The 21,426-nt window shown below is 37.4% G+C and overlaps 1 protein-coding gene and 2 long non-coding RNA genes across 3 annotated transcripts in view; 1 reads left to right on the top strand and 2 right to left on the bottom strand.

The window, feature by feature from the left end:
• pcdh11 (protocadherin 11) overlaps window positions 1-2,351 on the bottom strand; it is a 183,302-nt gene extending 180,951 nt beyond the window's left edge. The window contains exon 1 of the mRNA XM_023795006.2: window positions 2,229-2,351. The gene's annotated coding sequence lies outside the window, so the exon portion shown is untranslated. The remainder of the gene's footprint in view (window positions 1-2,228) is intronic.
• LOC140593316 (uncharacterized) overlaps window positions 1-19,159 on the top strand; it is a 39,500-nt gene extending 20,341 nt beyond the window's left edge. Inside the window, exon 3 of the long non-coding RNA XR_011993595.1 lies at window positions 18,371-19,159. This is a non-coding gene — a long non-coding RNA (uncharacterized lncRNA). The remainder of the gene's footprint in view (window positions 1-18,370) is intronic.
• On the bottom strand, window positions 14,535-16,034 carry LOC140593172 (uncharacterized). Its single transcript, XR_011993434.1, has 2 exons — window positions 15,715-16,034; window positions 14,535-14,784 (listed from the first exon to the last, which is right to left on the bottom strand). It is a non-coding gene; the product is annotated as an uncharacterized lncRNA (long non-coding RNA).
• Window positions 19,160-21,426: the final 2,267 nt, after the last annotated feature.

Below are 21,426 nucleotides of genomic sequence, written 5' to 3' on the forward strand. Positions count from 1 at the left end.
AAGTATTTAATGGCAGGCACGTAGTAAAATAATCTATGGATGGGACACCCTACCCACTCCGTCAGCAAAATCTACAGATGGGGACCTATTGGTATGGTTGGTAGACCCCTCTGGGACTGCTTAAGGGTTCTGTGTGAGCGACTTGGCATCAGAAAGACCACATTACATATTAGAGGTATGACTGATGCCACTGATTTTCTTTTATTTAAGTCCAACCATGATGGTAAAATTTGCCAAGCAGAGGGTGAGGATATTAACTACAAAATTTGTCATCCATAGAGGGGTGTAGGCGGGTGGATCATTCCATTTACTTAGTCACTAGCGTTTAGCCCCTGAAAGTCTTCCCCTCCTTAAAGGTAGCCCTGCCCAGTAGTAGTTCATGTCATGCTTTCCTTAATAATATCCTTCTCAAAATGAAACATTCCAGTTGAAAGAACTGATATTTCAGTTTCAGTATTAAAGGGCCAGTTCACCCCAAAACTGATTTTTTTTTTTTTCTAGGTTGCTCTGTTGGGAGTTGCCTAGTTTTAAAGTTATTGGTTGTAAAAATGTTGGGTTTCCCTCAAATATAATGGGTGTGAATGGCATTCTTTTTGTGATGATTAAAGTGCCAGAAAAATACATTTGAAAAATCCAACAGCAATGTCCCTTTTGATCTTCGATTCAACTGAATAGTCAGCTCTCCCCTAGTATTTACTATAGCGCCATGACCATTCTTAAATCTTAAATTCCATATCTGGTTATTCATTTGTTGTATTTATTGTAGCTATGAACTTTATAATAACTCCAAAACCATTCTGTCCTTCTTTCTTAATGGTCAGTACATGGTTCTGATAGTGTATTCACTGTTTGCATTTTTATACATAATTTTCAGACTGTCATAAAAACATACGTGCCTAAACTGGTTCATCTGCTTTGTTTGGTTAGATGTAACCTCTCCTGTCATTTTTTGCATTAATTATCTAGTAGAATTTAATTGTCAAGTGGCACAGTGGCCAGGGTATGAATCCTGTCCCTGCTTTACGTGCGTGTCGAACTGTCATGTTCTCCTCATGTTGTGTGTACACGTGTGTGCCCTGCAAAGGACCCTTTACAGTACAAACCTACCTCCATCACTATTCTACTTAAACTCTACTAACAGGATAAACTTTACTACCAGCGTCATCTTCTAGCTAGGATGATGCTGTACTGGAAGAGAAGTTGGAAGATGGATGGATGAAATTTTTTATTATTAAATAAACATTTGCATAAAATTATTTTATATCAGAACCATATGTACAGAATTCTGAAATAGAAAGAGTTTCGTTTCAGTCTTACAGATATTTAGGGTGCAGAATTCACACAATTCCATTTAAAGAAAAAAAATTGCTCAGGGTTTATATCTTATTTTATATTAAAGTACTCAGTCCAAAGCAAAAAACTAGTCCAAAAACAGGTAAAAAATAATTATATATAAGAGAATGACTACACAAAATGGAATACACATTTCTCAGAAGTGAAATATGTTTCCCTTTTTACAAATTTTATGAAATCTTTCAAGCTAAAACTACGTTTTTGGAGATCATCTTTAATCATACTGTGCTTGAGGCCAACAAATTTTTCTCAGAGCACAGAGTATGTAACTAGACGGGACGTAACTGATTCAGATATTGGGCTAATCGCCTTGAACGTTCAGTGCTATTTTTCAGTACTACTCATATGTCACCAAAGCAAACACGCCTCAAGATTTAGCTAGCAGGAGACAAATTGTCATGCAACCTTTTTACTCTGTCCACAGATATAGTTCTTTTCCTGTGCTACTTAATATTTATTACATTCAATCTCATTTCACAGTGTAACTGCACCTTTTTTTTCTTTTTAAATTAGGAATGGTTGTGTTTGATCTGTTCCTATCATGCATGCATGTGACCTTACCTTAATGATCTCCAAAATGAACAACTAGTTCATCTTTTTAGCAAGTGTTTAAAATTAAATGCTTTCAGTAGCATGGGCAGTTCTAAAGCTAATAATTCAAGCTTTCAGTTTTCAATTTTTTAATCCCCTTAAGGTTAAAAAACTCCCTTGATGATTTTCCCACCCAAACCTTTAAAAAAAAAAAAAAAAAAAAATCATTTTACAGCAGTTCACAATTCAAGACATTGTCCTCCCATCGAAAAAGAAATCATTTCATATTGTCTTGTCATATCCATAAATATGGCCCATGTGATTAGTATGTTAATGCATCTTACCTTGAGATATGTGAAGGTCACAGGATTGATCTCCAGTCAAGTGTTTATGTGGTTAAGATATCAATCTAAATGAAAACTCTTCAGAAGGTCAGGAGGGATGGCTCGTAATGGCGACTTGCGCGGGTGTCAGTAGCTTTGGCTTCTCGGCAGGAACGCTGTTATGCTATGCCATCAGGGATCTGCATGGGACCAAGGCCATCTGCTGCATCCCTCATATTCCATCTCAACAACCTGGAACGAGCAGCCGGCATGATGCTTACCAGTATTATCAGTCCCTCATCTCATATTAGTTATAATTCTTTATATGTATTCCTTTCTCTCCTTTTTCCTGGATCTTCAGATAATAACCATGTTTTAAGGGGCTTAGCATTTCTTACAACGCCAAATTAGGATTCCTGTCTTTGGAAATATTCCCTAGAAAATCACTTGTTCAGTTCTATGTGATGACTTGCTTATAAAGAAAAGGCCAGTTTTTTTTTTTACAAAATGATTAGCAAATGCTCACCTACAATGCCACTGTGACAGCTTAAATTGTGGAGATGCTTTTAAAATCATTGTTATGTGGACGCATACAAAAATATGCAACACAATCAGTCACAAAGAAGATATTTTATCAATTTGTTTATTCTTTAATTTTATTATTTATTCATATTTCTTTAAGGATGAAAACAGCTCTAAGACTGCTCTAAAAAAGATTTTACTGCTGAATTTCTTTAAGATCATGTCATGTTATGTTGCGTTTTCTTAGCCTTGCATCAGCCAGAGTTGAACATGTTTGATGAATAAAATTGAAGCCAGGGACTGTAAATTGCTGATTTTACTTTTGAAGACAATGCAGATCAATGCAAAGAAGAAAATGCTTCAACCCAATTTTGTCCCACGAGATGCTTTCTTCAGAAATGATGTTGGTTTTGAAGTGCACATAATGATTTTGTAGTGATGAGCACTTGAGCAAGAATTGGACTGCAGTTTGATGTAATGCTAACTATTTGCATGTTTCCATGTTACCTTACGAATTTTTAAGTTAATAAATGGTACATCAAGTCTCCTCTTTTAACATTACACCTAGGTGTTTCATATTATTTACCAAGAAGTAACTAATATATCGATTGTTGGGTTTAAATCAGATGACAGTGGCTATCGTCTACTTTTTCAGTCCCTTAATGAATCAGAAATCTGTATGAGATACATGCTTCTTCTTGAGGAAAAAAAGCCATTTTCATGAAAAAAAACAATTGCAGCAGCAGAAACAATACTATTACTACTGCTACTACTACTCATAGTACTAATAATAATAATAATAATAATAATAATAATAATAATAATAATAATGAGAAGAAGAAGAATGGCAAATTTGAAATTAAGATGAAACCAAGATATTTTGTTTTCTCTGCTCTAAATGGGGTTTATTATACAATAAACAGTAATCACTTTAAAGTGTCCCAATTAGCTTACTGTTGGCAAGTAAATACTATTATTACATTATGTGATCACCTCATTCCAATAAGCACTCATTAACCTCTTAATAGCCTAAATACGTATGTATTACTGCAACTGTATTAATTCAATGACAATTCAAGTGCTAAGGACTAATCATTATCATTTTTACAGAGCAATTTCTTGTGCAGTTTAATAAAGCACTTTGCTAGAGCCTGTTTTAACAGCTGACTGACAGCTGTTACTGAGCACTCATATCAAGGGAGCAATAGCCTCTTGTCCAGTTGTGGCAGAACTATGATTATGAATATGTCCTTTACACTCTGACTGGAGTAGAGAAGTATGTGCTTAGAATTTTCAAAACCACCCCCTGCACGGGGTGTGATATGACCCGGTTACTGTCAGATAAGAGAACGCGCCTTTGTCTTCTAGCTGCATATTCAATTTTCACTTGATGCTAAAGAAAGACATGACAGCTGTTTATGGTAGTACTGAAGTTTATATTTTGCTTCAAAAGACAATATTTAGTTTAGCCACTTGTCCTGCTCAGGGTCAGAGTCACGATGAGCTTGGAATCCAAGCCAAACAGCAGAAGTACACACCCCCACAAGGTGCTGGTCCATTGCAGGACATGGACACAAAAACACAGGACCATGCACTATGGGTGATTTCTGGATGCCAATTAGCCATGTCTTTGGCCTGCAGTGTGTACTTCCAGACTATGCAGAGCCAGAGCAGGACCCAGATTTAAAGTCCCTTCCCTAGAGGTGCAAGATAAGAGTGCGATATAGATATAATTTCATTCTTAATAATTTTTACTTTGTATTGAACTCTACTTAAATGAATGAATGATCGATTGACTGAATGAATGAATGTTAAATTTATTTTTAGCTTGCTTGAAAGGACAGTTATGAAGCTGTTTTGGAGTTTTTAGCAAATTACGTGAGTAGCTCCTTTCGAACTTGTGTTATTAATATCACTCAAACAAAAGAAAATCTGTTGGTCGACCGTGTTGCATCATTGTCTAATGTTAAAAGCTGGATACTTCCACCTCTTAAATGTCTAGCAGAAGCTTTAGCAACACTTTATCTAAAAGGCCATGTTTTTAAATATTTTACAAACACATTCATAACAAATAATAGTGCATTCATAAAGCATTATAAACATGGCTATAAATATTTCTCAAAAGCCATAAGACATTACAGCCATGTGTTCTATGAATTATTAATGCTTAATGAAGCTCTCATCTATAACGCACTATAGATACCTTTATAATGCATTATAATGATCAGTATAAGTATTAAAGATGCTTTGTACTGCATTAAAAAGGTTTCTGTAGCACATTGTAGATGAGAGCTTCATATGGCAGTCACAATGCATTTTAAACATGACTATAATGTGTTATGCTTCTTTATAAATATTTATAGCTTAAAAAATGCATTATAATGCATTATGAATATGTTTACAAATTACTAAAAACATGGCCTCAAGTAAAGTGTTACCGAAGCTTCTATTAGAAACAAGTTTGAAGAAATTCTAAGTGTAAACTTTGATCCTAATCTAAATGCAAATTCAAAACAGCTACAAATACTAATGCAAAAACAATAGGGATGCGGCAGCTATGATGCTGGGACCACTAAATACAAAGCATGTCTTCACCCCAGAATACGTACATCATCGATCTTTAGACACCAAATGAGTCCCAAGATCTTCAGATTAGGCTAGGCTGGTTGTTCTTGATATCTAGGTTTAAAACAAAATTATATTGTGCTAAATCTTTTAAAACTTTTAGACTCACAGCATATTTGGGGGCTGACATTTATTTCTTTTGTATCAAACTTTAAGGTTTACCCTTTATTTTTAAGAGGCCTCAATTTATGCACATTTTTATTCAGTCATATATATGAATGAATAAAAATGTGCATGCATTAAGATCTCTCTGGGGTATTGGTTTGATTCCTGCCCCAGATCTGTGCACAGTTTGTTTATTCAGGTTTCCTTCAGGTACTCAGATTTTAACCCCTGGTCAAAACAAATACAGTTTAGGCAGAATTAAGTGTCTGCATATTCTATGGTGTGTTAGAGAGCATGCCCCTTTATGAAGGGCTGATGCTCTCTCCATGGGGTGTCCTGCCCTGTGCCTCATGCTTCCTGGTACAGACTCCAAGCTCGCCATGACTCTACACTGGATAAGCAGCTATAGAAAATGAATGGGTCAGCAATATCTGAGAAATACACAAAGTGACCCTCAGATATGAGTTTAAAAAAATAGCTGTTGCTGGCCATCTGTTATCAGTTATACCTAACATGTTAGACATATTTTAATGTGATATGTGACCTTGTAAACTGTTACTTCAACATTTTCCTGTCATACAGATATGCATGTTAACCAGTCCTTTATTTATATATTTTACACAGCTTGGTGTAAGTATTAAATATTTATATCAGAATGTAACATAAATTCTCCTGATCTCATCAGAGAAATTCTTGCTATTTATGGTATTTGTTGTGGAAGCAGGTCTTTGGGTCCTGCTTCTGATACATGTGAGTAAACACACATCCATCTATCGATCACACCAACACAGAGTCATGGTGACCCTGGATTGCTGTCAAAGGAAGCACAGGGCACTTAAAGGAGACACTGCGGAAGCGACGCCTGTCCATCAAAAGACACAGACTCGCATCGACTCGCACTCTTCGGGAAATTTAGGCACGTAATTCCATCTGTCTCCATGTTTTTGGACCGTTGGAGGAAACTGAAAGTCAGATGAATGATAATATTTTTTGGCCAGGGTTATACAGTTCACTCCACCCAACATCCCAACTCACACACTCACGCACCAGCAGTGACATTAGGCTAGGAGCCCAGGGCTAAGTGATGGAGCGTCCATTTTCTGAAGAGGTACTGACTTAGCAAAGCATAGGCGACATGATGACCCTGCAATTGTATGTTGTCCACATTTAGTTAATAGTATAAAAGAAGTAACAATGTATGTAGACAGAGCTTAGAAACTAAGCTTTTTTCTTATAGGATCACACCCAAGATGCTGGGGATGACCAATGCTATTTTAAAACAGATATTTTGTGTGTGTGTGGGGGGGGGGGGGCAGGGGGAGGGGTGCTTATGTAGGTCTATATATTACATTGTGGAGACCAAATATATACATAACCATTTTTTCAGTCCCCACAAGGAGAAATTCAATTTTATTAAAATCTGTGACTGCAATGAAAAAACTAAAAATGACAAAAGTCTTGTGCGTGTGGGTGTGTGTGTGCGTGTGGGTGTGTGTGTGTATGTCCATGCATGCGTGTGAAGAGTGTGCATGTACAAAGTGGAAAGTGGAATCTTCTCTGGTTCTCTGAAAGATGCTGATGCAACTTTCGTCCCTCACTCACTCATATATCTCCATCGCTGCCAAAGCCTCCCTCGATGCTTTATTAAAAGTGAGATATGAGATACAAGCATGTTCAAACAATTCCTCAAGTTTCAGCTTAAAAAGCAAAGTAGGGGGTAAAAATGATTCTGTAGCAGACATGCCCTTGCTGTCACTACTTTGGACTACTTTGAACTACTAAGTAGAATATCTTTTCAAGAGGAAAGATACAGTAACTTCAGTTTCCAGAGGTTTCGTTACACTGGAATCCAATATACCAAGTACAGCAATTCACAGACCATTAAAGAAGATGTTCCTGATCTCTCTGTCCATTGATTGTCATCATAAGGGATGGTTTTCAGACAGAATAAAACAACAGCATCAGTTTTGTTTGTTGCTACTGGTGCATAATAATGACAAATTTCACCAAATTATGATTTAAGTAGTCAACACAAACAACATACCCATCCATCCATCTCACAACATCTTATCCAATACAGGGTTGTGATGTCATCCTGGAGCCTCAATAGGAAGTACAGGGCACTATGCAGGGGAGTACCCTCAATGCAGGTTATATAAACACTTACATACACAATAACACACTACGGGAAATCTAGACATACCATACCACAGGGAATATGCATGCTTTAGAAGTGCGGCAGGCAATCATTCCAAATCTAAAGACATGGAGTGGGGACAAGATTCAAACCCGCTACCCTGGAGCTGTGAGTCACCGTACCACCCCACAGACAACACGCTCTGTGATATTCTACAGAAGCTGTTCAGCTACAGGTGTTCGCTTACATAACAATCTGCAGGATTTATATACCAGGTACCATTAAAAACAATAAAATGTGAATATTCCGTGATCAAAAAAGGAAAAAAAAAAACGGTACAGCTTCTACTTATGAGGAAAGAAGTAAAGAACAACCATTAATTAATCTGCATAATGACACAAATTTTGCACACTTGTTAAGCACATCTGCCCATAACCATATAGAATAAAATATATTGTACATGCTTTTTAATGTATCACACAACCTGTATTTCAAGAATTCTCACACATTGAAAACGTGTGAAAAAATATACACTTACTGCTGTCCCAATGTGCCTCTATAACTAAAATACTACAGATAGAGAGGTTGCTAGTCTTCCATTTTACCATCACAGTACAGAAATAATCTATAGCTTACTGTGATAACTCAAGTGACTCACTGTTACAAAGGTAAAATTTTAACAACTTATTATTAAATAGAGCTTGTTTTTAAAGTATTTTAAAGCTAGCAGTATCCTAGGTAACAATTCCAGCAGCTGTTATGAAAACACAGCACAAAATGACCAGTCTACCATGGTGAAGCAGCAAAAAGTAGAACCCTAGTTTTATGAAAGACAGGTATAAAATAATGTCTACCCATACATAGGTCATTTGGGTGGATAAAAGATGTATGCCATATACTTCTTAATAGCATATATGAAGCATATGCCTTATAACACAATGGGATGCTACTTCTCACATATGGGTTTATATAGAATGTTCACCCGTGGCATACACAATTAACAAAATACCACCATATATCTACCACTACCAAAGAAGTATCCATATGGTATATACAAAAGTCCATTGACAAGTAATGTTTAACTCGTGGCCATAAGTGGAAATTAGCAGGAGAACATTTTAAAACAAATTTGAGGAAGCACTTCTTTGCACAGCATGTAGTTAGAGTATGGAATAGTCTTCCTGCTAGTGTAGCGCAAGCTAAAACCCTGGGTTCCTTTAAATCAGAGCTAGATAAGATTTTAACAACTCTGAGCTATTAGTTAAGTTCTCTCCAAACAAGCTTGATGGGCCGAATGGCCTCCTCTCGCTTGTAAATTTCTTATGTTCTTATGTAACACATCTTCCGTACACATGCTATGAAGTGTCTTCAATTTTTTGATTGACTTTCAGTTCTGTTCTTATCATTTTGCTATTGCAATTGTAGTCATTGGCTCCCAAAGGCTTACTAAACACAAATTTGCTTTTTGTGTAATTGCAAATCAAAAAACACCCAATGAGACTGCTTGTCATTTAACTTTTTAACTTGCAATAGCTGTTTTAAGACTGTAATATGGCCTCTTATTTTTACTTTTTTTACTTTTGAATCTTTTACTAAAAATTACTGGTTATTTCTAATGTAATACACAGACACACACGCACACAGAGACACACACACACACAGGGAGAGAAGTGTGTAAATATATATTTGTGGAGACTCTCTAAAATCCCATAGATGACCTTAACCCCTTCCCAGCCCTAACCTTAACCATAAGTAACCAAACAAAATACGAGACCTTTGGCTTTTTTAGTTTTTTGACTGCATTAACAGATCTTTTTGGGGACCTGGAAAATAGTCACCAGAATGTCAAAATAATACGTTTTTATTACATTGTGGGGGACATTTGGTCGCACACAATGCTCATGCTCATTCAGTAAAAATATTGCAAATTTATTGCTGTGTATGTGTGTTTCTGTGCATGTGTGTGTGTACAGTATGTGTGTGTGAGCGGGTTTACCTATCCTTATGGTGACATAATGTCCCCATAACGTGATAAATATCCGTTTTTTTTCCCTTACGGGGACCGGTTTCCTGGTTATGGTTAGGGCAGGGTGGGGGTTAATGATATTAAGTAGTGCTTTTGGCTTCCGCGTCATCTGTGAGTTTCCACGATCTTACTGAAAGCTCCAAAAATATTGAATACTTCAGTTACAAAACTTGTCACTTTGGTCTTAAAGTTGTCAACATATTAGATGCTTGTTTGTCCAAAGTATTCTTCTGATCTCCTTTGTATTGTGATAGAGGCACATTAACATTGTGGTCAGAGGTCCCTGGGCTGTTTTGGTTGCTAATGGCCTCCCTACTATGCTGTTGTTGTCAACTAGGTGAGAGGGAGGGGGGTTGCGGTGTTGGGGGTGGGGAGGGGTTGATGTTACTAAGTGATAATAAAGGGTAGGTGAGACCCCTTCTTAGCAGAAGCCCATCGGTTATGCCCATACATTAAAGCACTGTGTACAAGTCACATGATATAAACAATTGGCTTCATTACAGAAACCCTGCCATTTTATTTCTCAAATGAATCGTGCAATATTCTGCTATGTGATAGATTATAATGTCTAGGAAATTTTTTAAATCCTTTGGTTTACCCTTTGCTGTAGGTGTAAAGCTTATGCAAATATTTTTTTTCCTTTTTTTAACAACAAGAATGCCTCTTTTGTATGTCTGAATGTAATGTAGGGAGGTTTTTGGTTGTGGAACTATGCAAAGTGACTACCGTTTATGCAAATATGATTTATCAATAAGGTAAAGCATAACATGACTGAGTACCAAACTAGATTTCCACGGTGACATGTACTGTAGCAGAAAGTGAAGTCATAAACAACATCGAATGAATCTGTAAAATTAGCATACGGATGTAGGTCTAAATTAGTTTAAAAAATAAATTGCATTTTCCCTATTTTCATAATGCAATCCGGTAATTCTGTTTCCATACCATCTATTTTTTTGGACCTAGGCAGCTTTCTATGGGGAATGCCACAAATCTTTAATTATGATGAGACTTTAAAATAATGACAAACTTTTTCCGCATTACAAAAAGAAACATTTCAGTTTAATTTAACCTAAATGCTTTTATATACCATGTATCTAAAGTGCAATGTTTGGAATCAATAACATGACAATACAAACTCACTTACACAATAAAAATTATTTGGAAAATTATGAGAAATCACCCTTAATCTAGTTTGTTAGATTTTCTTAGGAATATTTTGAACATATTTCTGTTACAATGTTTCATTTTCTTGGATTATCCTTCCTTAAATGTCCCTTAACCAATTATCTAGGCAGAGGACACTCCAGATAGGATCCCATATCACTACAGTGCACATGCTCACTAAACAACCATATTCTATAGTGATGTCTGTTCACCTAACAGTAGGTCTTTGGGCTGTAGGAGGAAGTCCAAAAGCACACAGAAAACATGCAAATTCCACAGACAGACCTCCAGTTCAAAAGTGAACCCATACCATTGATGTCAGGCTTCAGAATTACACATTATCATGATTATTCACATCTTGCTGTCTTACAGATTCTCTATATAACACTTAGTATACTTAGCATTTGCGTCTCAGAAGAGTTATTCCTATTATCGAAAGTATACAAATGAGAAGGACTAATTAATTAGTGCAGGAACCATATGTGACAGACACACACAAACAAACACACACACACACACACTCACGTTTAGGATATAAAACCTCATATGTTTTTTCAGAGAAAACTCTTACTCTATCATACCTTAATTATTACTTATTTTTTCTTTGGCCTTCTATATTTAAAATTAAATCATTAAATCACATCTATGAAGCTTTGAAATAATAATAATAATAATAATTATTATTATTATTAGTAGTAGTAGTAGTATCATTTTGTTGTCGTTTTGTTGTTGTTCTATTTATCTTAAAAAACTGATATATTTTTTATATATAAAGTTACCTTCCGGAACACTGTCGAGTCGTCAGACCTTGATTGAGGTGTTCCAACACAATATTGTGCCTGTCGATTGAAGTTAGCCTGAGAAATGTTTCTTTTTCTCTCCACTCATTATTAAACCATCACCTAAAGAAATGCTTTCACTCTGCAACCAATGGCAAGTATTTATTTTCTATGTAGCGTCCATGACCTTTGAAAAGATTTAGTCCTGCCTGAGGGTTTCATTGTCTCCCCAATTTGCAGTGCAAAGGGCTTGATTCTGTATATATCATGATCTGTGAGGATGAACTTCATCAATAGAGTGCCATGGAAGGTATTATTATCTCTTTCAGACAGATTGTTCTCATGACAAATATCTACTTGCTACTGTTGTAATAATGTAGGAAAGAAATGTCTGGTGAAGAAAGGCTACGTATTTCTTTATTTATACATGGCAGAAAGGGATTCAAGAAAACCAAAAGCTGTTCTTTTCCCCCAAATCATTATTTTATAATAAAACAAGCGTTTATCATTTATTATAAGGTTTATATTTCTGGAGCTGGATAGCTCCGCTCAGGGATCAGTGCCTTTATTAGGACATTCCTGGGTTCAAATCCTGTGGCTTGTAGAGTAATTATATCATTGTTGGGCCCTTGAGCAGGGCCCATTCTTCCAGCTGCTCCAGGGACTCTGGATGTTGGCTGACCTAAAACTTGCATGCACCTCTATATACACATCTGTGTATCTCATGGAGAGCAAGATGGAGCATGAAAACTAACCAATTTCCCTACAGGGATGAATAAAGTACTTTATTCTATGTTTATGTTTTCACTGAATTATGAATATGACAATATCCACCATAAAATTTATCATGTCAGTGGAATTTGTTTATTGAATTTTATTCCCTGAGCATATTGCTAATGTTCAATCACATGGAAATTATATTTGTATTGGATAAGTGGAATGTAGCAGAGTCTGCAATATTTCCTTTTTGAGTGCTTACTCATTTATCTCTCAAATTCAGCATTTGTGAATGTTTATTTCATTCACACAACTGTATACCCTCATAATGGCCGTCAAATCCCATTTAAGCACTCCAATGTATAAAATATCTATGCAAGCAAGAATTTAGGTTTCTAACATGGTTTGATTTCTTCTTAAATTTTAAATGTGGGCATATCTCAGAGCATTAGTTCAGTATTTTAAGTCAATGATGCAAATAACTTAAATTAAGACATCACAGATGCACAAGAGATTTGTGGCAATTTAAAAAGGAGAGACTTTTCTTCAAGGTTGAAGGTGATTGACATTCTTCATCTGGATTCCAACAGAGAGGAGACACTGATTCTCAGTCATCCTGACCTTAAGGGAGTTGCTGATTGTACAGATAGTGGCTACTACAGTGTAGCTCTGAGATGCCCTGGTGTCTAATTATCAGTGTAAAGATGGTACATGTGGTCTTTTCTGATTCTGATTTTATGGAAGTCAGGATTTCTAATGGCAGGAAGTTCTTTTTTGGCAGGAAAAGATTGACGTTACCCTCAATCCCCTCCTCTTCCCTTCTGTGCACTGTGTTCCTCAAAGGAGCGTGGGGGGGTCACTTTTGATCTAGACTGCAGCTTTATTCTTCACATTATTCCACTGATTTAAAGGACCTGGGTTCTTTGCATGTGTTTGATTGTGAATTTCCATTAAGGAGTGGAGATGCCTATTTAAATAAAGATCACTAGAATAATTTCTATCCTTTTGTTTTAGTTGGCAGTCTAACTATCTATCTATCTATCTATCTATCTATCTATCTATCTATCTATCCATCATATGCTATAGCCTACTACACACCTAGCCTACAGTAAAGTTCTTTTTATTTTTTTTTACTCTTCAGATAGAGTACATTTTAAAATAACGATTAAAAAGATAGGTCTGTTTACACCAGCATCACCACACACATGCGTGTTTAAATGGTTGTTTAAATGTGTTCATCCAACAAATAATAATAATAATAATAAAATAGTATTAAATATTAATAATAATAAAAAGAAAGCAGAAGCTTCCTTGAGATAAACAAATATTATAAAGACAGCCTGACACTGTATGTATGATGGATTTTAAGGGACTGCCAGAATATCAATCAGGAGTTGGAAGGAAAACTTTATTTTGGTCTTGCTACCTTCATTTTTTTTTTTGCCAAAACATATATTTCAGACTTTCCTTTCTTTTCTAATCAGTAACTGTTACCACAGTCACGTTCCACTGGCTTTTAGGTAACCCAGGTAGCATTCCCACATGGGCCCCATATGGGCTTAATGTGGGCCAAAATATGGGGCCCATGTGGGTTGGCCCATATGGGCCCCATCAAAATCTGCACCCAAGAATCAAATGGGCCCCATGTGGGCCAGCCCAGAAAACCCAAATGGGTTCGGTATGGGTTATTGCTGGGCCCCACATGGGCCAATTACCTGGGCACAATGTGGGCACAATGTGGGCCAGCCCATATGGGCAAAGATGTGGGATTTATCTGTGGCCCATATGGGCAAATGATGTGGGATTTATCTGGGGCCCATATCGGCAAAGATGTGGGATTTATCTGGGGCCCATATGGGCAAAGATGTGGGATTTGTCTGGGGCCCATATGGGCAAAGATGTGGGATTTATCTGGGGCCCATATGGGCAAAGATGTGGGATTTGTCTGGGGCCCATATGGGCAAAGATGTGGGATTTATCTGGGGCCCATATGGGCAAATGATGTGGGATTTATTTGGGGCCCATATGGGCAAAGATGTGGGATTTATCTGTGGCCCATATGGGCAAAGATGTGGGATTTATCTGGGGCCCATATGGGCAAAGATGTGGGATTTATCTGGGCCCCACATGGGCCACATCACCTGGGCACAATGTGGGCCAGCCCATATGGGCAAGGATGTGGGATTTGTCTTAAACTGATAAGTTAAACTGTGGCTGAACCAAAAGTAAAGAAGCAGATAGGCCTAAAATCAGTTTTATGCAATATTTATTTAAGGAAAATCACACACTGACATCACAATTAAATAAAAAACCAGTTTACATTTATTTTACAAATTAAAAAAACCTCTTAGTCCACCAATTCCACTCTCCCCTGTTTGGAAGGGCCACTCTTCTGCTCTGCCTCTTGTCTGCGTCTCTTTTTGTAGAGGAATGAGGTAATGCTTCCTTTCACCTCATCTTTTGTAGCCTCTTTCGTTTTTGATTTTTTCCACACAGCACCTGGAAAAAAGTGAGGAATAATCTAATTAAATTTGTGCATTCCATTTGGCAGTAAGTGATATTTTATCTGTTTATCTAAAAATAATCAAATTACTATATCAGTCAATCCCAGAGTACAAGTTTAAAATCACCAACCTAACAATTACCAACCTAAAAATACAATAATATCTGCATTTTTATTGTACTGGGAGCAGCAGAGCATAAACAAATTTAAAACTGAAAAAAACTAATGTTAAATATATTACCACTTCTCAATTTATTTAAAACTTTGCCAGACTGCCAATTAATTTACCGCGATGTACGGAAATTTGAACCCTCCTTCCTCTTCCTCAGTCCCCCCCGTAATTTACGCCCATGCTTCTACGCATCTCTATGGTGTTTCTTTGCAAACAGGTTTCGGCTTTTAAAACACCCCTCCCCCAGGCCCGTTAAGGTGAAGGACGAGAGACGCTAAAGCAAGGCGCTGGGAAAATGCTTGATACATGCAATATGTCCATCATGTGCATTTAAAAAGGACGTTCTGAAATAATTATCAAAAAGGAACTAGATTACATTGGCAAATAACATTTGTTCTCCCGCTGAATTGAGTTATAATTTAATAATCATCATTTTACATGATGTTACGAAAAAATGGTTACAAATGTTTTAAACTGATCTGACTACAATATTGTACTTTATACTTTAACATCTATCACAGTATAGATTAGACGGCGTTTTAATACATATATACACACAAACACACACACACAATGGCGGTCATATACATTAAACAATGTTGTAAATTTAAAATAAAGCGCATACATGCTCAAAAAGCATTTGAGTTGGAAACTGTAGTTAAAAATATAAGAACGTTCAGATGCATGCAAATTGATATAACTCTCTGTTTATAATGTATTTTTCAATCAAACAATCAACTGTAAAATTACTTACCTAAAACGCACCGGGAAAGTTTTCAACTTCTGTGGAGTTTTTCGGGTGGACGTCCGGTGAAATAGCCGTTGGAATGTATCGCGCATGCGCAGTACAGCTCTAGCCCGCCAGGCCTTTTCAAAAGGTGCCTGTTTTCTGACTGATTGTTTGATGACTTGTTTGATGAATCTGTATGTATGTGGTCTTCAAGTATGTTATTTTTAAAATGTATTCACTCCTATTTTATTATGATGTTTATCAAAAAAAATAAAAATATTGATTTAACATTAGATGTAATTATCAGCTAAAACACAGATCTTATCAAAAGCTGTAGCCTATATTAAAATGCGCCCTGGGGGGGGGACGGGGGATGGGGGATGGGGGAGCAGTCACAATGACGTGTGACTGCACATTCACGGGGGAGCTGGGGGGGCAGAGACAATGACGTGTGAATGTGTCATCTCTGCTTGGCCACAATGAAAAGAGATATGTTTGAAGGGGTTAGGGTGAGGTTGTTTTCCTAACTTAAGAACACTGAACCAACGGTCAAGCATGGTGGTGGTAGTATCATGCTGTTTTGCTGACAGTACTGTACATTGCACAAAGAGGATGGAATAATGAAGCAGCACTAGGTAGATAGACTGGGATTTTTTTTGTCATAGTAGCAGATACAAAAAGAGGACCATAAAAGAAACAGAATAATAAGTATTTACTGTAACCCTCTGGATCAAGTCTGAGGCCTATCACCCACTTTCAAAGTCGTCTGACATGCCTTGACATTTTACAGTTTTCCTGAATTGCTAAAACACATTTCCTAAAATCTCCTCTCTTTTTCTCAAACCACTATAAGCACAAATCCTAAAATTCAAGCTGAACTCACAATACCTTACACTCGTCTTGCAAAATCAAACAATCTTCTGAAAACTATTATCTTTGCTCAAAAGCAAACACTGCTTTCAGATCACACATCAAGCCAGTCGGTTAAATAAACGCTAATGAACATGGTCATTACACACTACAGCAAAAAATTGAAAACACTATACAAGTCAAATATTTGTATATAAGTCAAAACTGTTGCTGGCATGTAAATTAGAAACTGCAAGACTATAGTAAAAAGAGTATGGTCGTCTACCAAAAATATTTGTATACTGTACATTTATGACTGCAAAAACAGAATAACTAATATATAACATTAATTGCTGTATTCAGTACTCCAAAAAAGTTACTGTAAAGGACAAAGCCAAAAAGTAAAGCACAGTACAGAACCATATGTTTATTTTTCATTTTCCACTCTGTCCACCTTTATTCTCCACAATCTTATCAGGACTAGGTATAAATAAATCAATTCCTGGTGTGAACTTTTCAAGATCGCATTCCGGAGCTCAACATTTGGGACGTTAATTCTCGTGTAATTCTGGGGGTTTCAAATTTCCACTCAGAAACTTAATTAAATATTAAGAATCAAGCAATTGTATGCGTGTTAAGAACAATTATAACAGCAGTAATTTTTTAGACAAAATCACGTGTTACCCATATTGCGTTCAGCCACATTTCACCCATATGGGTTTGCCCAGATCCTGCCCATATGGGGCCCATATCGTTCAGCCCACATTTCACCCATATGGGTTTGCCCAGATCCTGCCCATATGGGACCCATATCGTTCAGCCCACATTTAACCCATATGGGTTTGCCCAGATCCTGCCCATATGGGACCCATATCGTTCAGCCCACATTTAACCCATATGGGTTTGCCCAGATCCTGCCCATATGGGACCCATATCGTTCAGCCCACATTTCACCCATATGGGTTTGCCCAGATCCTGCCCATATGGGACCCATATCGTTCAGCCCACATTTAACCCATATGGGTTTGCCCAGATCCTGCCCATATGGGACCCATATCGTTCAGCCCACATTTCACCCATATGGGTTTGCCCAGATCCTGCCCATATGGGGCCCATATCGTTCAGCCCACATTTCACCCATATGGGGTTGCCCAGATCCTGCCCATATGGGGCCCATATCGTTCAGCCCACATTTCACCCATATGGGTTTGCCCAGATCCTGCCCATATGGGGCCCATATCGTTCAGCCCCATATGGGTTTGCCCAGATTCTGCCCATATGGGCCCCACATGGGTAAAATGTGAGCTGGGCCAGCCCAGATGGCCCATGTCTTTCCCATATGGGCCCCATATGGGAATGCTACCTGGGAAGGCACTCCCTGGAAATAACACTGTTGGGCATATATTTAATGTCACCATTTACTCATACGCCCACACAATTGTAAGTCACTGTTACACTAGAAAGGTGTGACTTTGATGATGAGATGGGGAAACATAGTAGGATGAGGCCAGGGATGGATTTGACCTTGCAACACTGTGGCTTTTGACATAATAATGCTACTTTCTGGGTCATTGTATTTTATTGACACCCAAAGACATCTGCAATAACCTGGCAATCCAGTTTACAATCTATCTGAAATGTTCAGAAGTTGATGGAAACATGTCCATTTATATTAATATATACAATGATGAATGGTTTGATACATATATACATTGCAACAATCAACTGAAGTTTTTTTTTCTTGCTTCACACAGAGAAGACCATCCTTTGTCGAGACCATCCGTCAAGTGTAGACGGTTGTATATTGATTTCATGTCTGATGGCCAGGCAGGTTTGCAGCTGGAGGGAATGGAGGAGACAAGATCTGTGTGAAGCTCCAGCCTCTACGACAGGTCAAGCAAAGCAGAACACTGAGAGCGACGAGATTCCATATTACTGGCGGGCTGGCATCAGACAGGCTTATTATTCCATTGAATATATCAGCAATTCATGGCACAACTGATAACCTGGGCTTTAAAAAATGTATAATTTTAAGGTACCTCAGTTTGAATGGTCTTTGTCTTCGTTCACTTACAAGTAGCCCGAACTACCGTAAATCCGACAAATAATCTGACTAATCATGAAATCCAATTCTATCCCTGTTAATTGCCATTGTTAGCAATATCAGTTGATAACACATCAAGTGCAGTGCTTTACGTATAAAACTCCGTAGCAACATGTCCACAGATAAGTTTGACGGTATACAGTAGTATGTGCGACCGAATTAATGAGCCACAAATGAGAAGTAGTGCTTAAACAGTATAAAACTACAACTTTCCCTTCTGTTGATAAAGGGCGCAGCCATCTTGTATTCTGAACTTGGGATCCTCTGTGCTGCTCCGAGATATTTCTCGGATCTCCGAGAAACGGGAGTGGGCATGTCGTCACTTCCGGCTTCAAATCTTGGAATCCGACTCAGAATACGAGTTCCGAAGGCAAATGGAACGCACCGAAACTGCCCAAAATGGGTTGACAGAGACATTTCAGGGATTTTGAGTCATTCTGCTCTGCAGATGGGTTGTGTTAAAAATTTTAATCAGATTAATCATGACGATGGATTAATCCGCGTTAACCCGTTAATTTTGGCAGCCCTAATATATATATATATATATATATACTGTATACACACACATACACACACACACACACACACATTTGTGTCATGCCATGTTCCTTCCAATACTCCAGTGTGCCACACCCCCTCGTTTGCCTCGTGTGGAATCCCCGTGTTTTCAACCATTTCTAGTTCTGTTAATTAGTTTGGTGTATTTAAGTCCGTGTCTGTGTACCTTTTGTTAGTCCAGTCATTAACGTCTTTGATGTCAGTTTGTGTGCGTAAGTGTGCTGCTCCTGAATAAACCCCGTGTTCACCTGACTTTCTCGACTCCTGCTTCTTTGTCCCCGCTACATACCGAGGGTACATGACATATAGTTAATTTGATATGGAACATTCCAGTAGGCCCAAAATGTTTTACTACTACTACTTACTACTACTACTACCACTACTACTACTACTACAACTAATAATAATAATAATAATTGTTGTTGTCATTGTATTAAAATGCAATCAATGGGTTTTTGGTTGCTTTTCTAAAAGATGCACCATGTGTGCTCTTGAAAAGAAAATGTTGTATAGATATAGAACACTTTCCCAGTGTCTCATCTATCTCTTTTTCTTGGATCTCGATAGGCTCAGTTAAAGTTAGCTTTGAATCAGAATTTATGAAACCCCACTTCACATTTGCACAAGTAAATAAGTATATATAAATGTCATTGCCAGCCATTATCTCGTATTATGTCACTCTTTATCAGAACATTTTGAATCATGATAAATATAATTGAAGTGCCTTGTGCTTGTTTTCAAAGCCACACAATTCAAATTCACACTCCTGTAATGTTGAAGTGTTGGTTAAAACAAACAAGCAAATGAATGATGATGATGATGATTTTTTATTATTATTATTACTATCATTCTTGTTATTATTACTGCGCCATTCAGTGCAGTGTTCATGACCAAAATAAAATTACAAGCAGAGAGAGCTAAAAATCATGAAGAAAATTCTCCATATTTTGTTCAGAAAATTAAATGGTCTCTGTTTGAAGTGTTTCCCCCCTATTTTTCTTAGGCTGTCAGAATAAGAAATGGGCTTCTAACCATGAGTTTTGGTGCAGTGATTTGCATAGAAGCCCATCATTCTAGGGGAGCTCTTGAGCGGATTCTGGCGGTAGCTGAGCTGGCCTGGATGCGAGACGAAATGAAGGCCCCAAGGGGGAAGGTGAAGCCGTCTGTCTGTGTGCAAATCCGACTTGGTTGGTAAACAGGGGCTCCAGGGAGAGCTCTGCTACTGCCTGTGCTTCACTGGAAACTCGAAACACGCCTCGGCACTGCGAGCAGCGTAAGCTCATTGAAACTGGCATGTGAAATTCCAGTAAGCTTCTACACCACAGAGAAACACTTTAACTGGCAGGGCCAGCATCTTTGCAGGAATTTCTAGACACAAGTAACATTCTAAAACCTCACACAGGCCTACATTGGTCATTGATAGGAGAGTATTAGATGCAGATTTTGAGATATCCTGCCCAAGCACACTTTACATTCCCAGCACATTATGTTATGGGTTAAGCTGGAAGGCTTATCAGAATGTTTCATAATTAACTGAATAACAGGCAATAAAAAATTATTTTGCATTATTTCAGTTATATGTTGACTCCAGTCCACTGCAGGTCACACAGACTCACACAGTCACACAATTTAGAGACACCCTAATTTTTCTTACTGCATGGTTTTGGAGGATCTCAAAGTACCTTATGGAAAATGTGCCAAGAACCAAAGTTCAAGAAGGATTAGGATATGGTGTGAGAAAATGGCACTAAGCGAAAAACCTCCTTCCTTCCTTTCTTCCTTCCTTCATTCCTTCCTTCCTTCATATATGTATATGTTGTATGATGAAATGTGACATTTTGAAGACCAGCCACCTGTTATATTTCAATGAATAATATACATATAAATTGCAAGGCAATTTCACTTTATATGTACCTAGTAGACACAGATGTAATAGCCCTGATAGATCTTATACCCAATAGACAATATTATACTCACTTGACACAGTGTGAGAACCACCATATCTAATCAAATTTGTCCATGATTTAATATGAATGGAATAATATGAATAGGAATGTAGCCAATTATCTGTACCATTTAATGTAATGAACTTTACTTATCATCTAGACATGTCTTGCAACATTTAGCCTTATTAAATGTTTTCCTGAATTGGAGACACATAACGGAAAAAGTCTTTGCCTGAGATGACACTTTACAGAAGAAGGGTGATATACAGTATATATATA

This window comes from Paramormyrops kingsleyae, chromosome 10 (genome assembly GCF_048594095.1).
Source record: "Paramormyrops kingsleyae isolate MSU_618 chromosome 10, PKINGS_0.4, whole genome shotgun sequence".
NCBI lineage: Eukaryota > Metazoa > Chordata > Actinopteri > Osteoglossiformes > Mormyridae > Paramormyrops > Paramormyrops kingsleyae.